The 20,731-nt window shown below is 39.9% G+C and overlaps 1 protein-coding gene across 3 annotated transcripts in view; it reads right to left on the bottom strand.

Moving 5' to 3' along the window:
* asic2 (acid-sensing (proton-gated) ion channel 2) overlaps positions 1-20,731 on the bottom strand; it is a 374,018-nt gene that overhangs the window by 348,307 nt on the left and 4,980 nt on the right. The window lies entirely within an intron of this gene.

Here is a 20,731-nt window from a genome sequence, read left to right as displayed (position 1 = left end):
TGAGACCTTGTGTAAATGTAGCCTCAAGGTGTAGTTGATGTGCAAAGAGTGCTCTCTGAAATATGAAGCATTAACAGAGGTAGTCCATGTAGCTACTGAAAAAAACAACAGAGAACTGCATACAACTCAAAGAAAATACAGTGAGAACTCGGATTTTATTACACGTGAGCCCTGGATCGTCCACAAGAGCCGGTCGTATTATTCCCCCCCATCTTCTTGGTCAGTCCAAATGACAATCTGCAATATGTTCAAAGCTGCAGTCTCAACAGGAAGGAATTGATTCTTGATATGATTTTAATTAGACTTCTTATGAAAACAATCCCGTTCTTTTGACAACAAGGCCTCGTTAACTGTTTTCCATATTAGATCATTATGCTGCTGTGTTTTATTGTCACTTTAGCAGTATGTTGAGTGTACATGCAGTTTTCACAAGCATAATTGTTCATAGAACTGTAGTCTTTCATTGCAGCTGGTTTAGATCATTTAAAAGTAAGCTCATTCTCACCAAGGCTTGTACAGTCCTTGATGACTGTGATGCCAGTAAATAGTCATGTGTTACAAACGGCAGGATAAAACAAACAGTATTAACAAATTCTGAAAAATGTGTTGTGCTCATGTACTGTACATAAAGATGATTCCAATATTTCCACTAAACATATGACTATTTTCCTAATGTATTTAACCTGACAGTTTAAAAATAGCATCAAACATTACCATTAAAATTATCTATTCAATCACCTATGACACGCCATTGTTTCCCCAACCATAATATTATAAATAAATATATAGCTATTAAGAAAGAAACCCAGTCCTATTTTGAAAGGTGTGCATTTTTATTTCGTAACAAAAGGTTAGTGCTGCAATTCCTTTGTTGCTGATACAGGTTGCTACAGTCATCTGTTGAAATAAACAAGTTGGATTTTTTTTTTTAAATGGAACTGAGTGCTGAATAAAACGTACAGTGGTAGCCAAGTACAACAACAAGCCACATAAGCTCAAATTTAAACTACAATGTAAATATAAATATAAATATATGGTACAGTTTATAATAGATGATTTCACTGTTGTGCATGAGTGTTCAAAGTCAAAACGTTATCTTTGTCTTCTGTAGCTGTTGGAAAAATTGGGATTGCAGACTGAGCTAAGAAAAATACATTTCCAGGATCTTGCCAAGGCTTTTCATACCAAATGGGAAAGACATTACATTGCATTGCGTTAGCTGTGCAAATTTCCGACTGGCCATGTTCATCTTGTCTCTGCTGAGATAAAATACTACATTTTACTGTACAGAACACCAATTCATTCAAATCATCTCAAACATGCATCTATGATGATTAAAGTATAAAGCATAAAAATGAAAGGCAGCACTCTGGTCTCTCTACCCCACCCAACTACATTCTCTGTGGTGGGCTCTCGGATGGTTTGACAGAGAATTGGTACAAATTAGTGTCTCATTAAACTTGATGAGCTTTACTGAGACTTAACTTATGACCCATGAGAAGAGGAGGACCTGGCTGACACTCACTGTACTAACACAGGAGAGCTTACACCTGACACAAGCACACACAAGGTGGGATTGTGTGTTAACAGATGTGTGATCCTTGAAGTCATCTTTGTGTTTGTATTTAGGGAATGTGTGCAGGTATGTTAATTTTTCTATTTGAATCAATCATTCATGTAGCATAAATATTTTAAACAGGAACAAGTAACTGCACACTGCTGCTGATGCAGTGACTATTTATTCATCAGTGTTTCCACAGATAAGCTGCCTTCATTGGGGTGTAGAATGGGCTGGGTATCAAACCTCAATACCTTAATGGTATCAACAAAAATGTGTCTGTATCAAAAATGTATGTACTGAAAGCTAACATTGAATATCTGGTCAGATTTGTAACCTTGTTTACTTTTTCGTTGTTCTGATCATCCCTGGTTTAATTAATATTTTCATTTAATAAAAAAGTTTTGCAGAAGAATATGTTTGCATTTCCATAAATATATATTTTTACAATTGATAAAAAGCATTTTTCGGTTTTTGGGTATGCCGATTCCGATTTGAGCGTGTTGCTACAGGTACAAGTGAGAAAATGAAAGACAATCCAGGAAGGCCGGTTTCAGTAATTGATTCATGAGTTTGAAGGCTTATCAGATTCCAAAACACCGCACAGTGGCCAGGGCTGTAGCCAGGTTTTAAAAATACTTAAGAACATAAAAAAATGTTTTCCCAACATGAAGAACAAATGCTCATGATACATGATATTGGTAGATGAGGTGAAAGGGAGGAGGAGGAGGGTTACAGGGTTTTAGATTGGGGGGGGGGTAGACAATCGGCACTCACAACACGGTGGCTTCACTGAAATGAATGAGGAAGCTGCATTTTTGATGCAATGCTAATGTTGGTTTAAACAAGGCCTTAGACAGGGAAAAAAAGCTATTTGAAGATGCTACCTTGGGCTCGGTAAATGACAATGGGTATTTTTCACTTTCTTCTGATATTACAAAGACTAAACTATTTAAAGCTGCAATGATTAGTTGATTAATTCCTTAGCCAATCAGCAGAAAATTAATTAATCGGGTATTTTAATAATCAATTAATTGTTTCAGTCACTTTTCAAACAAAAAAATCATTCTCTGGTTTCAGCTTCTTTAAATGTGAGGATTTCTGCTTTTCTTTGTCATATATGATAGTACTACAGATATCTTGGGTTTTGGACTGATGGTCGGACAAAACAGGGAATTTGAAGATGTCACCTTGGACTCTGGTAAATTATCTAACTATAAAGGAAGGACTCTCTGTCTGTCTGTCCTTTGATTTTAGGTTAGGGTTAGCCATCTCGCTCAACTGCGCTGGTTATACCTAACAAGGCGTCAGCTAATTTAAGTTTTAATGTTAATGTTTTGATAACCCTAGGTAGTGGTTAACTTAATGTTATTAAGCGGTAAACGTTACCTAGTTACATTCAATGAATAATGTTAGCCTATCCTTTGGAACGCCCTGGGAACCAGCTATAACTTAGCTGGCTAGCTTCATCATGAATACATGAATTTCATATCAGTAATGATATAGTGGTAAAGATTTCATTAATTCACTGTTAGGTCTGGATGAAAAACTTCTTAGAGATAGATTTCAATGGGAGAGCTTTTTTTCCTGCATCTCCTGCAAACGCTGATAATGTTAGTCTATAATAAAACATTTTAATTGTGTATTTTAACATTTTTAATACATAAAACGATTGCACATTTTGCTTTTCACGTGTGCAGTGTGTCTTTGGCCTACAACTGTGGGTCTGGAACTGCGGTTCTGCAGGTCGATGATATTGAAAAAGCTGCAAGCAGCAAGACCAGAGGCCAAGCAATTGCAACAACAAATAATTGTTAGTTACAGCCTTCCTTATGTAACACACTTCATGGTATACTACACAGTTATATTACCAACTGAACGTCCACACCAAAACACACTGCGCCTCTCTTTTTCTTGTGTTTGTTACACGAACAACCACACAAACTTTCACTGACTCTCCATCTTCTACACTCATCCTGCCCTTCTCATGCAGTCAACCAGACGTGAGGCAGCACCACTTTGGGTGTCAGCGGCATTCTTCCATCCCGCTGTAACATTAACGCACACATCCAAACTGAGCTAACCCTGCTCTACTCCTCCGTCCCCGCCCATCAGCACGCCTGCCAGCCAGTCGTCCTCACGCTGAGTAAATGTCCATGTAGATTCCAGATCAAACACTGCCTCCGCTGCTCGCCTGCTGCCAGTACATATTCATAACAAGTCCAACGCTACAACCACTGACCTTCCCGCATCACAGCTGATGCTGACAATGAGCTGGCACATTCGTTTCACAGGGATGCACTCATCTCGTCAGGAACACCAGCCGGTATCACCGCCTGCGGTACGGGAAGTGTTGTTGTAGCGTGACATGAAAGAGACAGTTACTAATGGTACTAGTTACCCTACGGTGCTGCATGTGGTATCTCAGGATGAAGTTTGGATCCAGATCCGTGGACATCCAAGCAACCGCTCCTTGAATAATGAATGGGGAGGGAAGGCAAGGCGGCAACTGCCAAAGCAGAACTGAGTGTGAATGCTGAGGAGAAAAAGTAAAGAAGGCAAGACTGACAGAAACTTAGCAAGATATTAGACAGAGAAATAAAATAAATAGATAGAAGGTAAAAAGAAAGAAAGTACAAGGTGAGAAAAGACTAAAGTGAGATAAACAAGTTAACACATTTGTTTGCATTGCTGTACTGTACTGTACTATTTATATGTAATTTGCAGGAAAAAAGTATTTTTATGTTACTGATTTACTGATGCGATAGGAACATCTTCTTTAAAATATAAGAATTCTTGTAGTTAAGATGCAGAGTTGTAAGAAAGGATTAGGCTTGGTAAAATATTCATCCAAATGAGCTCTCCAAAAGGGTACTCCAAGTTCTGGTGAATGCACAAAAGCGCACAATGGCCTACAATATGGAAGGTCAGAAGTTCTGATTAATGCTGACTGCATATCAATTAACATCTGAGATTAGTCTGCTATCAAAGGCTTTTGTGTTTTCGTCTGGATGTTCAGTAAACACAAAAGCATTTCATCAGGCAGATGCTTCAAATTCAGGGTCATCACTGCCCAAACTATTTCTCTTAAAGTGAGGAAATGGGGACATGGTGTGTGCTGCCTGTGCTATCACCTTGTGTTTTCATACTGCTGTGTTGTTTATTTCTGGTGTCCCCATGGTAACAAGGTTTATGTAGCTGTGATTTTCTACCAAAAAAATACCTGAAGGTTAGGTCTAGGGAGATTGTAGTAGAGAGAAGAGAAATGAGGAGACAGAGGATAGAATAATACAAAGTCCATTCATTCAGCTGTTTCTAAATACACAAACAAACATTAACCACACTGTTGTACATGCAGACTCTGCTTTATTTCCTCCACAGTGCAGCTGTCACACCAAAGTGGAAAGCAGTGTAGGCAGCTGGAAGTGAGACATTACTAGGTCTCAGAAGAACAAAATTAAAATTTTCAAAACAGAAGTAAACATCAAGTTTTGGGGTCAGTCTCTCACAACACAAAGAGAAAGAGGCAGAGTAAAAAAGCAGATACCGATTTCTGACAGACAGACCAGAATGCAACACATCCACAAGACGTGTTTTAAATCTGGGGCATTAGATTTACAAGCTGGTTACATTCACACGCACACTTGATTGATAGCAATAATTTTACTTTTCCTCTCTGTGGCTAGTCAAAAAGTTAAATCGGATATGGAGTATAACTAATTGAAGTCAAAGTAGACAAGCCAAATTTAGGAAAAGTAAGCACTCCAAAAAGTTAATTATAACACTTAGTTTTAAATCAATCATTAGCCATGACAGGGTGGTAAACAGTGAATTTGCATAGCATTAATTAATGTTTTGGCCACTTGGAGGCAGCGGAACAAGCTAATCACAACACTGACGCATTATCACGTCAGCGTTTCCCATTAATTACCTAGACTGTGGAGGCCCGCCACAGTTTCATACTGAACCGAAAATACTATTACATATAAAGATCTCTAATGTTGTGTTTTGCACCGTTTCTTCAGTAAAGCATCTCTCTCACACACACACACACACACACACACACACACACACACACAGACACAGAGTGCACAGCAGAGCAGAGAGGCCGTGGTGGAGACAGTGAACCAGGAAGGTAGTGAAGGTGTCGTATGGCGAGGTGCTATAGGCAGGTATGTGGACCCAAAAGCAGATGACGAGGAAGCGGAAGTAGCTGGATGACTACCGTGTTTATTGTTGGGTGGAATGCAGGCAAGAACAGGCAGAGGTGAGCAGACAGGTAATGAGCAGACAAAAACCAAAATCCAAAAATCCAAAATCCAAACAAGGTCGACAGGAGAACAAAGAATCCAAGATAACACAGTCACGGGCTTGGCAAGGAACAACACCATGTGTACAACAATGATCCGACACTGAACAAAGAAAAGACCCAGACTAAATACCCAAGGGGAGGTGAGACAACGAGACACAGGTGCAAACAATCAAGGGAGGACCAACAATCAAAACTGGAGGGAAAACACAGACAGGAAGTAAAAACACAAGACACACAAGGGAAGGAGACTACTACAAAATAAAACAGGAAGTGATACACCAAAACCACCACAGAAAGTAATGTTTTACAAATAGAAAAAGTAGAAATGAGATATTTCCACCTGCTTTGTCCACAGTTGTTGTTACAACCACAGCGCTCTTGTTAAATTAATAGCGAATTGTTCAGAACAAGCTAAAACGAAAGCTGTCTGTATGTAGCCTGTTTCTAACTTATCCATACTCTTATCGAGTATGGATAAGACTATACCAGCCCTACAGCTAGTTAGTGGCTTTACCCTGACTTTGGGGGGGTTGGCAGCATAACTATAGCAGCATAACTAAGGGATGGTTCGGGACTCACCCAAGCCAGCCCTAACTATAAGCTTTATCAAAGAGGAAAGTCTTAAGCCTACTCTTAAAATGTGGAGTTCAATATTTTGTCTTAGACTTTTATCTATGCTTTTGGTCTCCACCACCTCCTGAGGGAAATATCGGGTTCTTTAGCTGTTAAATGTTCCACTATGTTCACCAGCTAGTTGTTGACTTTGTCTGTCTGACGTTTGGCGCAGGGCAGGTAATGTACAGTGGTTTTTTAGAGCTTTTTTGCTGAAAACAGCTGCCTGCTGCTACTGCTGAAAATGAGTTTGATGAGAGCAGTGTGAGAGTGAACCAAAACAGTAAATTTGTGGGCCATATAACCAAAACAAAAAGCTAAAAGATGCTATGTATTAATATGCATATTAATATACATTAATGCATGTATTATGCCTTAAGTTAATATTCTATAGTGATGGCTATAGCCCAACATGCAGTGAAAAGAAAGACTCTGGTCAAACAAAGAAATAGCCGAGACAGAGATTCAGTCCAACTTTGGCCTCGTGGGGCCAGTGTCTGTGATTTCAAGTCATGCTGTCCTGCACACACGTGTCATTTTGACAAAAAGAGCGCACATTGTCCTGACACCAATGTGAGATCTTTTCCAGGAGGACAGCAGGTGTACCTGGAGACAGGGAGGGCCAATGCTGGCAGGTGGAGCTGTTAAAGGGAAATCTTGACATTTGTTTTAGTCTGGTATTTCAGCAGACTGAGAGGTCACATTGTGAGGTTACAAAAATGTGTATTGCAAATTATAGCACCTCTTAAAATATTCTCTGCATTTTTCAACAAGAAGACCTCCTCTAAACATTTCATGGAAAGTAAGGTTTGACTGATCAATTGACTACATTTGTGAGCTTTTACCTTTGATTCCAGAGTTAACTGCAGAAGTATATGCAAGAAGACCTTACCTACACTCCCAAAATGTGACAAGTGCTTGGAGAGATGACAAAAGACACATCAACTCATCATATCAAGGTATCCATTTAAGCAGTGGTCACTTTCCATTAAAGCTGCCTAAATCTCTTTACCCCAGCAAACAGACCTGTGAGGCCCAGAGCACACAGCTCTCAGGTGAGTCTGAATGCTGAGATCAAACAAGCTCCTGGGCAGCTTACAGAGATTAAAGACAGGAAGACAGGTGGGCAAAAAAAAAAGAGTCTAAAAGGAGTCTGTCAGCCTGTTTAAGGAGGGCATGTGATTTTTCAACACCAGTCAGTCAGGTTTGAGCATCTAATGCTCAGCTCAGACACTATGTGGTAAATTATGGAGAGGGAAAGAAGACAGACATGAAAGGTAACAGAAAAACAAGAGCAGGAGACAGAGAATGCAGGAGGCACAGCATCACTGCAGACAGCATGAAATCACATGTTTGACCACTGTGTTGATAAAATCTGCAGAGCTGCCTGCAAGCTACAGAGGAATTATTTATATAGTCATCATCTGCATTTATACAGCAGAAAAGCTGATTGTTAACTACATGTTGTCTTCGGTTGCTTTTTCTAATCTAGAGACATTTTCCGTTTTTGTAAACACTCAACAATATTACTGATGTTTTTTCTTCAATACACCTCACCTACAATTATGAGAACTATGTTATTCACTCATCCACCTAGTTATGCTGCCTTCACATGATAAGAAATTTGCTGTTCGCTCACCATGAAGTAGGGTGCAGCGCATAGTGCAGACACTTGCAGAGGCAAAGAGCAGCGAAAGTAGACATCATCAAGAAGTGCTTTAGCATTGGATTTAGCTAAGTTTGTAAACTATATGCCTATTCACAAACGTGGTAGCCCCATCTGACTGCTGACATTTCGCGACGCATTGCTTCTCCTGGGGAGATTGTGGTTTGTTTTTAAATGTTGTGTTATAGAGTTCAGGGAACTGTGAAACACGGCGTATGACTTTCTTCCATCGCTCTCTACCTCCCTTGCTTGCATGTGTCGCTTCTGGCTATGTTGCACACAGCTGTTATCTCATTTGTTGCACTGAAAGGTCAGCGGCAACCAAGGTCAAAGTTGAAATAATTTAAACTTTGAGGGCAGCGCTCTGTGGCAATTTCAAGCGGTGGGCCCCGCCAAGGGTCACACTTCCACCTAGTTGGTTGCCACTGCTCTCCCCATAGGAAAACAAAAGAACAGCCTGCACAGAGCGGCTTTACCGCCGATCATGTGGGGGGGGCCTTTACAGTCAGTGCAGCACACCTGCAGAGCAGCTGCACCACATTAAACACCTGTAACAGCTACGAGTCTCATTTGTTACCTCTAAGACTCACATTTTAATGTCTTTGTTCATCATTTGTGATGTGAAAACATCAACTTTCCACACAGTCAATAGAACAAAAAGTATTCATCTTGGTTATGTGTACAATGACATGGTGACAAACAAACAAACAAAAAAAAAGGCAGCGATTTGATTGACAAATTGCAAGTCGACTCGGGGGCTTCTCAACTGATGATCTGAATCTTTGCCGTTTAGGGGGGGCAGCCCTAGATATATTTGCAACAGAATATACTGTATGTATCTCACCAGTGTGTGTGTAACCTTAGTGTGCCCACTTCCTACATGTTGCTTAGAGTTTTATCTGCTGCTAAATTAAATCCAGAAAGAATTTGCAATGAAATAAGAACCAAATTATGTTAAGATTCAATTTATTGCTCACTCACTTTTTCTCTTACCCTTTTATTAGTGAAATTCTTATCCCTACATTGAGATACACATACACTGACCTAAATCTGAAGTCTGACTTTAATAAGATTTCCCAGTTCAAGAATCGCTGACTTCAATGAGCTGAAACTCACTATAAAGTCTGTAAAGCTGAGGGGAGCTGCAGATTCGGGTGATAATCATCTGTATATTCATCACTACGAGCGACTCCTTTCATACTGTCACATTGTTTTCCATTGTCATTGTTATTATAAAAAAATCAGGTAACACTTTATTTGAAGGTGGCTTCATAAGACTGACATGACACCGTCATAACCATGACATGACACCTGTCATGAACATGAAGGAGTCTTTATGAAGGTTTATGACTGTTAAATTAAGTTTAATTCGGTGAGTTATGTCACTTTTAATGTAAAGTTGACATTGTTTGAGATGTCTTTGTTCTGACAACTTGACATTAACCAAGACAAAAATGTCTTAGTCATGACAACTTGACATTAACCAAGAAAACATAAAAGTGGTTTTCTAGCCGGGTTTGCCTTCTGGGATCCCAGGGCTGAGTCAGCTAGTTAATACCACAGCTGGCTGCACAGGTCTAACCGCACTAATTAGCTAACAGCAGCTAACAGTTACAAGTAGCAGCTGTTAGCGGTTATAATAATAATAATAACAACAACAACAACAACAACAATAATGGATTACATTTAAATATAATGTTAGTGTTTTATCTGGATACCCAAAGTGCTTCACAGTGAAGGGGGGAAACGCACCTCAACCACCACCAATGTAGTTAGGTTAGCTAATGTTACTTTAGCAACAAGTAAAGTTATCTGTCCATCAGGAAACCCTGATAAATCACCCTGCTACTGTACTCTGTAGTCAAACTGCCCTCATAACATTACTGACATCTTTATGACAAGTCCAAATGGTTCCACTTTACTTGAGGTCAAGGGAATTAATGATGACACAATTATAATGGTCTCATGACAGTTGTCAAAACCACGCACATATGGCAGTATAATGTAATGTTAACACATAAAGCTAAATAGTTTCTTTAAGTTTGATAATTAGGCCTGCTATGGCATGTTCATAACAGGTTATGTTTTCTTGGTTAATGTCAAGATGTCATCACAAAGACATCTCAAACAATGTCATCTTTGCATTAAAAGTGACATAATTGACCGAATGACATTTAATGACAGACATAAACCTTCATAAAGACTCCTTCATGTTCATAACAAGTGTCATGTCATGGTTATGATGGTGTCATGTCAGTCTTATGAAGCCACCTTCAAATACAGTGTTACCAAATATCGATTATAGCTGCTTTAAGCTTGCATAGGTCTAGCCTGAATTTAGCATCCAAATGGTGAACTGTAAAAGTTCACCATTATCAGTCAAACGCTGAAAACATGAGCCCATACAGTTTTAACTTTGCCTCACACCTCAACAGAGCTGAAATTTCAGCTGCCAGCTGTTGAGACAGACAGAAATATGACATAGATATAGCAACCTAATCTTAATTATATAGCACATGTACAACTTACAACTTAATTTTCCAAGGGAGGAAAGCTGCAATACAGAATTCCAGGTTTCCAAGGACGCATTTGAGTAATCCCAGGTTATGTTTTGAGTACACACATGTTTACTCAGCTATGTTCAGGTAGCATATTTTGATAGCTTATCAAGCAACCTGACAGTGCCAAAAACCTCTTACACTCTGCAGCTGCGAGGAGCATCCAAATGTGATGGCAACCTCCAGCAGTTACACAGGCACCTACACAACATTTTCTGACTACAACCAAAACCGTTTTATGAATTTGTCACCAAATCATCAATTCGCTATGATTTGATTCAGTTGAGTGAGCAGCCTATAATTCTGAATTTTCTTCATATGTAATTCAGCAGAATCGCCTTCAAAGTGCTAAGTTAAAGCCATTACAGTTTCAACATTAATATTTTGTTTTAGTAACAGTTTAGGTCGTGGAAGTGCAACCCAGTGGTCAGAGAGACCATTTCTAAATGTATCCATACTTCAAATCATCAAGTTGAAAGGCCTTAGAGCAAGTCACTGTATTCTCATCATGTCCCAGGATGCTGCTCTGTGGCGGACCTTAATGTCTGTAGAGGTAAATAAACAAAAAGAGGATTTCCTAAGTAGATCAATAAAGCATAACATCATCATTATCATGCAAGACACAATGTTTCTTGGAAGCTAACTACTGGTGCAAACAGCTCGCAATTTGCACTCTGCAGCATCCAAACAGACGCAGAGAATTCAAGTTAACTAGCCAGTTGACCTTTGATTTAGCAACTATTAGTCAATATCTGCTGAAAGCAACTGATAACTGATGCGTTGAGCAGCTGCGACACACACACACGCACGCAACACAAACCAAAACTGACTGCATGTGACAGCATATTACCACACAAACCCACACACATGAAAATATAAATATACCCTCCAGCACATTAAAACACACACTCATGAACACACACTTCATCTCCTCCTTCTGCTGTGGCCATGATGAAGTAGGTCTCTTGACAGGCTGCTGAGGTAATGGGCCGTACTCCTCTCCTCTCTTCAAAGCTTCCTCTTCTCTTCTTTGCTGGCGTGAAAAACAAGCCAACATCCAGACTCAAACCATGACTTCATGTCCCGACTTGTCCTCTCCTCAGTTACTGACACAGCACTCTGTGTCTACCATAAACCTCTCATTTTCTGCCTTGCTTAAAAGACCACCAGGTGATTAACTGGGCCAGCAAATAAAATATATACAGTATATCAGTGATGTCCTAAGACGAACTACACGATCAGGACAGCAGCTGATCCAGGCATTTTTTGATGGATTAGTATTAAGTATATAATGCTGTCTAAATGTTTGGTCATAGTTTCTCCTGATACAACAGATCCATATGAACACTTCTCTCTCCATAAATACTATAGGACATCTATGTTATCTGATGTACTATATTATAGGGCATACTATAGCTATTTAGCTGTGACACATACACATTGCTTTACTAATTTTAATTCAGGGCTCACTGTTAGCTAAGTAGGCATTGTGCATACCTATTGGCAGATGCTCACTATTATAGGACGAACTAAAATAGCGCAGGTAGCGACTTTGTGACTACTCCTATCTCAGACTCACATGCTAATAGTTACATGGGTATTGAAACTTGTTCAGATTTGATCACCCTTAGCCTATTTATAAACTTTATTGTATCATTTAAAATACAAAAACAACAATATAATGAATTGTTGACATTTAAAGAAAAAAAAAATCAATCAGACAGCATTTTGTGGAAAAGACAAACATTCAGTGTGCAGTTTAAATACACTCAGTACTGTGTTTTAATACACTGACTCATAATTGTTGATTGTATCCTCTTTTGTCTTCATACAATGTAATTATCACTTATTGTTATTGCACCATTGGTTTTGGCCTTGGTGCCCTACATTTTGGCCGCGATGCTCCAATAAATTTGTATTGATCAAAGACCAAAGTGGCCTTTCCCTAAAAATGACTTAATTTCAGGCCTGCTGTGAGCAAAAAGCTCAGGCGTCAGACTGCCCTGAACACTAGGTTTCCAACGTTTTTTTCTACTTTTGCGCTGAGCTGACATCAGCCTAACTCGGATGTCATGGTGATCAGTCATCTGTGCTTATCTGTATCTAAGTTACTCTAAAACGTTTCTAAACCGTCTCTGTCTGTATTGATGACTTATTTGTTTTTACTGTTTGTATAAATTATTTTGTCAATGAAGAATTTTAAAAAATAGCTCATCTGCACTCACGATCTGCTCCAGGCACAGCTTGCCTACAAAGTACAAGGACGCGCACTTCCATCCACTAGCTGTCCACTAACCGTAGTAGCTACCCTTAGCTCTGTTAGCCATGCCTGAAAACCTCCTCCCGGCGGTCCAAAGCGCCTATGCTAGCTGTGTAAAGAACAACACTCCTTCCTGGTCTGAGTGGAGTCAGCTAAGCTGAAAGGACCACTAGCTACACGTCTAACGGCAACTAACGTTACAGTTAGCAGCAGTTAGCGGCTACTATAAAAGCTATCTGTTCATCAGGAAACGCCGTAAATCACAGAGAGTTGAGGCACAGTAGCCGAAGGACATCAGAGGGAAAATGATCCAGTTTCACCAAAACCAGTGAATAAAGTTATAAAAGTTGTGTGTTAGTACAGTAAGCAGTGAGGCCCGGCACTCAGAAACACTCTGCTTGACATATTTGTTTTTCCAAGCTAATTCTTGTCTCATTTGTGGTCTGATAAACAGTAAATTCATCCAATTCAGTGCCGCATACCGCTATTTCCAGGCTAAGTAACTGTAGCTGTCATATGCCATCCCACACACCGCCAAGACAATGATGCGGTGGTGTGGGCTCACAGTACTGGGTGTATAAATAAAACCGGTTACACCTGCACACTGCCCCTTGGCAGGCTTCCGGAAAGTTGGCCAATCGGAAGAAAGTGGGCTTTTAGGGAGGGGAGCCTTAAAGAGACAGGAGCTAAAACGGCTTGTTTCAGACAGAGGATGAACTGAGGGACTGCATCCCAGCCCCATCCCATCCCATCCCATACACCCAGCCCCTAATCAGGAGTGGGAGCTAAAATCATGTTCTGGTTATCCCTTATATAAATAAAAAATGGTAAATATTGATTCATTACATGTCGTATGTTTTATATAACAATATTTCAAATAAAAAATTTGCTAATTTAGTCAACACAACGCAGGACCCACTGTCACAAAGGCCACCATGCTGACTGTTTCGTTCAGACTGGCTTGGTTTGCCAAAGAAGAAGAGCTCTGCATTCATTGGCTCATGGTTTTGCTGTTTGGTGCCTACACTTCCTGGGAAGATCAGATCAGGGCAAAACAAAACTTTTTCTGCATTGTGTACACTGTTTGCTCGCAAGTCAAGTGTGCAAGACCATGCCATGGTTCTATGGCAGTAAGGAAAGACATTTATGTATCCTTTTCGTAATTTAAGCTCTGAAAATTGACGAAGGATTTTAGGGTTACACCCAAGTTGCTTATTTTCAGTTGGACAGGAAACAAAATGCATTACTCTGTTTCAACATGTCAAACAAATAAATAATTTCATTAATCACTAAGCTGATCATTTCCAGTACAGCCCAAAATCAGTATCAGTTGTTTGAGGGTGAGGAGAGCCCTTCAGGGAAAATTACTGCTCCTTTAAGCCTCACCACAACACACACTATATCATCAGCCTACCATAATCCACCACTGCAGACAGCTGCAGTGTCTACCACATATGCACTATCCACACTGAGCTGTCTGTCTGTGGCTGCACTCCAGCTTTTCTTCCAAGCTGGTTAAATAGCACAGGTTGCTGCTGCCTCTCCGGGGTGTTTCAGAGAGGCGGGCTTGTGGGTGGCATCGGTGCTTTCCATGCCCTTTATAGACACTCAGACATCATGCCTGCCGGGAATGTAAAATGCCATGGTAATGCCACATTAGTGATTAATACAGTACATCCACTAAAACCTAATGTGATGCATTGGGCTTTCAAATGTTGAGAAATGAATCCGAAAGTGATAAAATGCAGTTAGTGCGATGGAGCAGCTAGAGGAGGAGGGGGAGGACAGATTAGAAAGCACACAATCCTCCCCGATGGGTGACTGACAGTAGTCTTGTGCTGCTCTGCTGGGGAAAGCAAGGAGAATCTAGCCATGCAATGATCAGCCAGTGAAGTGCTAAGGCCACAGGTTGTGTGTAATGGCTAATTGCTGTTGCTGTAAACAGCCAGAACCATTATATTAGCGGTGCTGTTCCAACAAGGCTCTGGTCAGAGGAATAGAGGAGTAGCTAATTAGTGTCTGTGTGATACAGAGCTCAGGGTCTGGCTGCTATCAGGTTTCACATTAAGACTGAGAGTGTGATAGGGTCCTCCCTGGCCCGCAGTGCTCCAGGGGTATTTATATATATAACTGGAGCATGCAGCGAGTGCAGGCACACTGAGCTGATTCACTCTGGCAGACACTGATGTGGCTTGTCAGTGTGATCAATCAGCATTCAATCATGGCTGTAATCACACACAGCAAAACAAACACAGGCAAGGGAAAGACCACTAATTCCAGCGTGCAAGACACATGATATACTCGCACTGACATCATCAAGCCTTCCTAAGGCTGGGCGATATGGTTAAAATTAAAAACATTATAGGGTTTACCACAGGAAAATATTTAGCTGTGATAAGGCACCCAGATCCTGACACATCTCATCTCATGATCAATTTAGATGATAATAGATGACTACCTAAACTATAGACACACTCATTAAATATATGGCATTTGGCTTTTGCTCTTTCAAAGCCAATTTTAGACTACCTTAATAAAATACAAAAGTTCTTGTGCAGAAACCCTATGTTTCTCAAACTTAGTGGTATTGGTGCTGAAACTCAAGTATCAAATCAGCACATCAGAGAAAAGTCTTTAAGAGTGTAAAACAAAAATCAATATAGCCCAACCGATGCTGGATTCTGAGGCTGAATCGATATAGATAATCGAGTCTTAATAATAATAATAATAATAATAATACATTGGCTGATATAATATTTTACGGAATCACATTAACATTTTTAATAAGGATCCTTTACATTTCATTATTTAAGAACCGTGACCAAGTTATGTACTGAGCTGGACATTTTACAGTTGAGAAACTAAGTTGTCAGTGGTGTTTTGTGGACAAACTATGTAGGGCTGGACCCAAATCTTTGACTCCTCATATAGTTGTTCGTTGAGTAAGTATTCTATTTTCAATTTGGGATTTGCATATTCGCACACACACCTACACCTCTGTCTCTTACTGCACACCGCCACACACACACTGGCTTGTCCCGCCCCTTTCTGTTTCTCTCTCGCTGTATCATACAGGGACAGACAGATACAGGCTTCCATTCCGTTTTCACAACAGCAGGTGAGCCGCGTGTGGAGGAGGTTTGTTGTTAATGACGTAGCTTATCAAAACGATCAAAGCCAACGTGGTACCGAATGACACTGCAATGACACCAACCAGGTGTGTTCACTGTTGCTTTACCTGGTCTGTGCTTGTAAAATATCCACCGTGTCCTACATATAATACCAATAGATTGTCAGTATACCATATGGGAGGGGTAGAGCGAGGGGAGAATTGTCCACTATTTAATCGATCGCGCATAGTGTTGGCCTCTCGGACGGATAAAAAAAAAAAAAAAAGTCATGCTCGATGCCGCCAAAGCTTCGAATATTCGCTGTTGATTACTACCAAAGCTTCAAAGCCCAAAAATGGTTTTCGGGACAGCCCTAAAACTATGTAGGCTAGCAGTGTCACCCTTTCTAAAAACAATCACAAACATATCACTGGCATTTCTGCAGCGCAATTTCTTGTTAGTTTTCAGCACTAACCATCAATAACTCAGTTTGTTAGTTTTTTTAACAACAGTTTGGTTCAGATCATTTCACCAAATTCTGATATCAGAATTTGGTAAAATGATATTACAATATGTCATCATATGATATGGTTCAAGTGAAAGAAACAAAAAAATTAAATTTTAGATTAGATTAGATTTTTCCCTTCAGCTACACTGCTTGTAAAGTTTCGCACTGCTGCACAGTCACACCTTGCTAACTGGGATGGAGCTGTACTCAGACCTCTTAGCATCCTTGCATATAAGCTGGATTTAAAGAATCTCTAAACAGGGTGAAAGCAGGCTTTGTATTGTTCTCCAGCTCTGCTTGAATGGGAGGATGCTCCATTTGGCTTGAGATATGCCCTCCTTTTTCACATCCTTGAACAAACAAGTGTACCAAAGTGCTTATTTAGGAAGAATCATGTCAGGTGGGTTGCAGACATGCTCACATATAAACATAAATTAACAAGCAGTTTGCACATTTGAAACATTCTAAAAACTATCTGAAGCCACACATAATACATGCATATAGGTGGAAATGTGCACAATGATGCTGTTTCCCTTTTGTACAGCGCTCTGCTCCAGTTCCATCAGTCATATCACACTGACTCTCATGTCCCCACAATCCTCCCTACGGTCATTCATCACAATGTCAGTCAAGCGCTGACTTGGGTCCCTTGAGTGTCATGGTAATGTTGTCCCTCTGTGTGTGTACTCATTCATGTATGCGTATATTTTGGTGTGGCTGTGTGTGTTTGTCTGAATGCATGTGTGTGTGTGTGTGTGTGTGTGTGTGTGTGTGTGTGCACTCATGCATTTTTCTATTTTTGGGGGGCCCAGTGTTTTGTTTTGTTTTTTCTCTCCTCTCAGAGGGCGGCGGAAATATGAAGGTGTGTCGCTGCAGTGACAGAGAGAGAAGAGACAGAGCGGGTCGACAGAGAAGTGTGGGGAGAAGTCAGGAGGAGCTCAGCAGCAGCAACAGGCAGAGGGCAAATAGGATGACAGTGCCTTCTAGTAGCCTCTCTGTCAACATGATTATATTTGAACCCAGCTTGAGGTCAAAGGCGTGTCACACAACATGCAAGATGGTTACTAAGGGGAGTCAAATAGAGACTTATTGGGCTGCATGACAAGGCAGTGACAGAGCCAAGCTAGCTTTGCATTAACTCCCTGAAGATTCAACAGAATGAAATTATGAAAATCACATGTTCTCCTGGCAGGGAACTGCTCACTGCAATATGAATCATAGCTCCAGGGGAAGCATCCATCTGAAGGCATGAATAGAAAATCACTACAGGAAACATGTGATCCACCATTGTTGTTTTTCCAATAAGTGCCTCTGCATCGAGTACCTCTCAGAAAGAAACATGAAGATATCAATCCAACAGTAACAGACACAGACCTAGAAACTTTAATATTACACACAGCTGAGGTGCAATAATAATGCTGCTGATGTGCTCTGTTAATGACAACAGGGTCTACTCTCCGCAAAATGAAGAGCTCATCAAAGCAGATCAGATCCCAGAGGCAGCTCCGTAGTGCTGTTTGCGTTGTGCATGCATCGGGTCAGTTGTGAGTGCCAACAAATAAAAAGAACATCTCGTTAATACAGACCTATATCAGCTACAATCTGTGCACAAGCTTTAAATAGGAAGTCGGGCTGCTAGTTAGGCAACTGCCCATTACGTGACCCTGTGCCATAGTACATACTGTATGTAATAACTCTGCTCCATAGAACGAAAGAATTGAAGGGGAAAAAAAGCTGACTGTTTTAGAAATTTGAATGCATTTTTCTACTGTACCAGGATGTCATTGATTTCCATTAATTTATGTGCAATAATAAAGTATATTGGCAGAATCTTAAAGCTTGCTTAAGTTGTGAAATCTGTTACAGTGAACATCAAGTCTGCATTATATTTTGTCAAAGTTAGGGTTGGGTTACATTTCCAATAACCAGTTCTATTTGGCATCCAGCACCTGTTCTGCAAATCACCTGGATTCATTAAGCTCTAACATTGGAGTTGAAACGATTAGTCAATTAATCGTTTAGTCTGTCGATAGCAAAATAATCAGCAACCGCTGTCTGGTTAATGTGCTCTCTCCAAGCTAGTGTCTGTACTGAGCCAAAGATTGATTGTGTGAGAAAAGATGCTTTCTCTCCCGATACAGATTGGTATCTGCCAATACCGAGAACTGATCCAATACCAGTACTCTAATTTACCAAATTTAAAATATATCTTACTACATGGAACTCCTTGGGATGATTTTTACATAAAAAAGGTGAGGCCCAGGATTTCTGGGGCACTAAAAACTTTAATCGACAGCCTTCCGGGACTGAATGAATGTAACTGATTTCAGAAACACTAAATTTTATACTACTACTAACATAGAAACAGTATATGGGATCAGTGCATCCCTAAAAGAAACATCACTGTAACAATCTAATTGATCGCGCCACATCAATTTCAGGAGTAGAAATCTCCCAGTTAGAGTTTTAGGTATATCATATGGATGTTTATAGCTTATCAACTTAACGGTTCTGAATCAGGACCAGTATTTGAACTGAAATGAAAAATAAGGTGTGAAAAGTTAGTACATTACACCTGTTATCTAATGTGTCAATGCTGCTCATTTCATTTTCAGGTTGTAGTTACAGGTTGTGAACCAACTTTAGGTTTTCACTAAAAAGTACAGTGTTTCTTTCTTCTCTTATCTTTGAGTTTTAGCTATTTACAAAGTTTGTTACTTGTAAATGTTGTAAGCCAAACTGATTTAGATTCAATAAGGGATTTGACAAGATCTGCATTCAATACAATTATGGCTATATTATTATTATTATTATTATTATTATTAATTATTACATTATGCAAAAATCCATCTGAGCTTAAAGTACATTACCAGGCAATAATATATAATAATAGTGCAACACCAACAAAACTAATGCAGACTTAGTGTTCAATGTGATGGATTAAACACCTCAAGAGTCTGCAACAGTCTTTAACAGAAGAACAGCAGAATAAATACATCCAAAAGCTCCAAAAGTGTACAGCATGCATTTAAAAATGGTCTGCAGAAATGTTAAGTGTACATGATTTGTGGTAGTGAGGCAAACCTTGCACACACTCAGGTATGGTCCGTAAAAATACCAGCAACAAAACCTTTGAAGATCTAAAAAGTCTTTTAACATCCTGTTTGTCACTGAAGAAAAGACAGGATTTATATTCACAAGGTCAGTTTTCCCAACATAGAAACTAGGTTGTGGTATAAAAGCTTCAATATTTCCTTTTCTAGTATTAGTATTACTGTATAAAGAGTGCTCTTCACTTACTCACTGATGGACTTCATTAACAATTAGTCTGAGGGAGTCTGTATGCAACAAGTGGGTGTTCGGAATAGTGTTTTAGTGTTAAAACCAACTTGTGCCAGAACTCACTCGCTTTCATCTGCCAAAAAGTACAGTATTTTCTGAAACATAAAGGCCTTAAATTATGAGCATTTCAGTTTTGTCAGTGCAACAAAATAGACTGCATTTCAACACCTAGCTCTGGTCTATGTCCTCAGGTTTTACAAGCACAGTATTGACACGGAACAGGCTGCTACACTCAATAGCAAGCCAAATTAGAGGGAGAAGTTAAAACCAGCAACCATCCAAATAATGGTACATTTTGGCTGTGTTTGTCTGCTCTATCAGACAATCCAGCAGGTACACAAACATCCTTTGAATGTTCTGATTTGTTGTAAAAAAGAAAGAACACTCTTTTGCTGGAGAAATAAAGAATGTGGCAGAGGGATTTGGAGAAATGTACTATTCACTATGGTCTGAGACAAAACAATTACTTTTCTTCAGTGACTAAAATACTGTAGACCTGTTGCAGTAATGTATGTACCAGTAAGCTCAATGCTATTATTATTATTTGAAGTCTGAGGACAACAACAAGGCAACAACAGAGAGTATATTTGCAGAACAAAGCTTGAGAGTCAACCTGTGGAGCAAAACACAAGAGTCCAAAGGAGAAAACCCAGCAGGAGACTCCCAGCGTAGCAGCGTGGGAGGGAAAGAGCAGCTATCAGCATACATCAAGTCATTTTACTGTCAGAAAAAAAGAAATCATCCATCTCTGGAAACTTGCAAGTCTCAGAACACGCAACCCGAACACCTCAAAAGCAGAGTCCTC

The sequence above is a fragment of the Siniperca chuatsi genome, linkage group LG21 (assembly GCF_020085105.1).
Source record: "Siniperca chuatsi isolate FFG_IHB_CAS linkage group LG21, ASM2008510v1, whole genome shotgun sequence".
Taxonomy (NCBI): Eukaryota; Metazoa; Chordata; class Actinopteri; order Centrarchiformes; family Sinipercidae; genus Siniperca; species Siniperca chuatsi.
The sequence above is the reverse complement of the archived record's forward strand: the minus strand, read 5'-3'. Positions and strand labels throughout refer to the sequence as shown.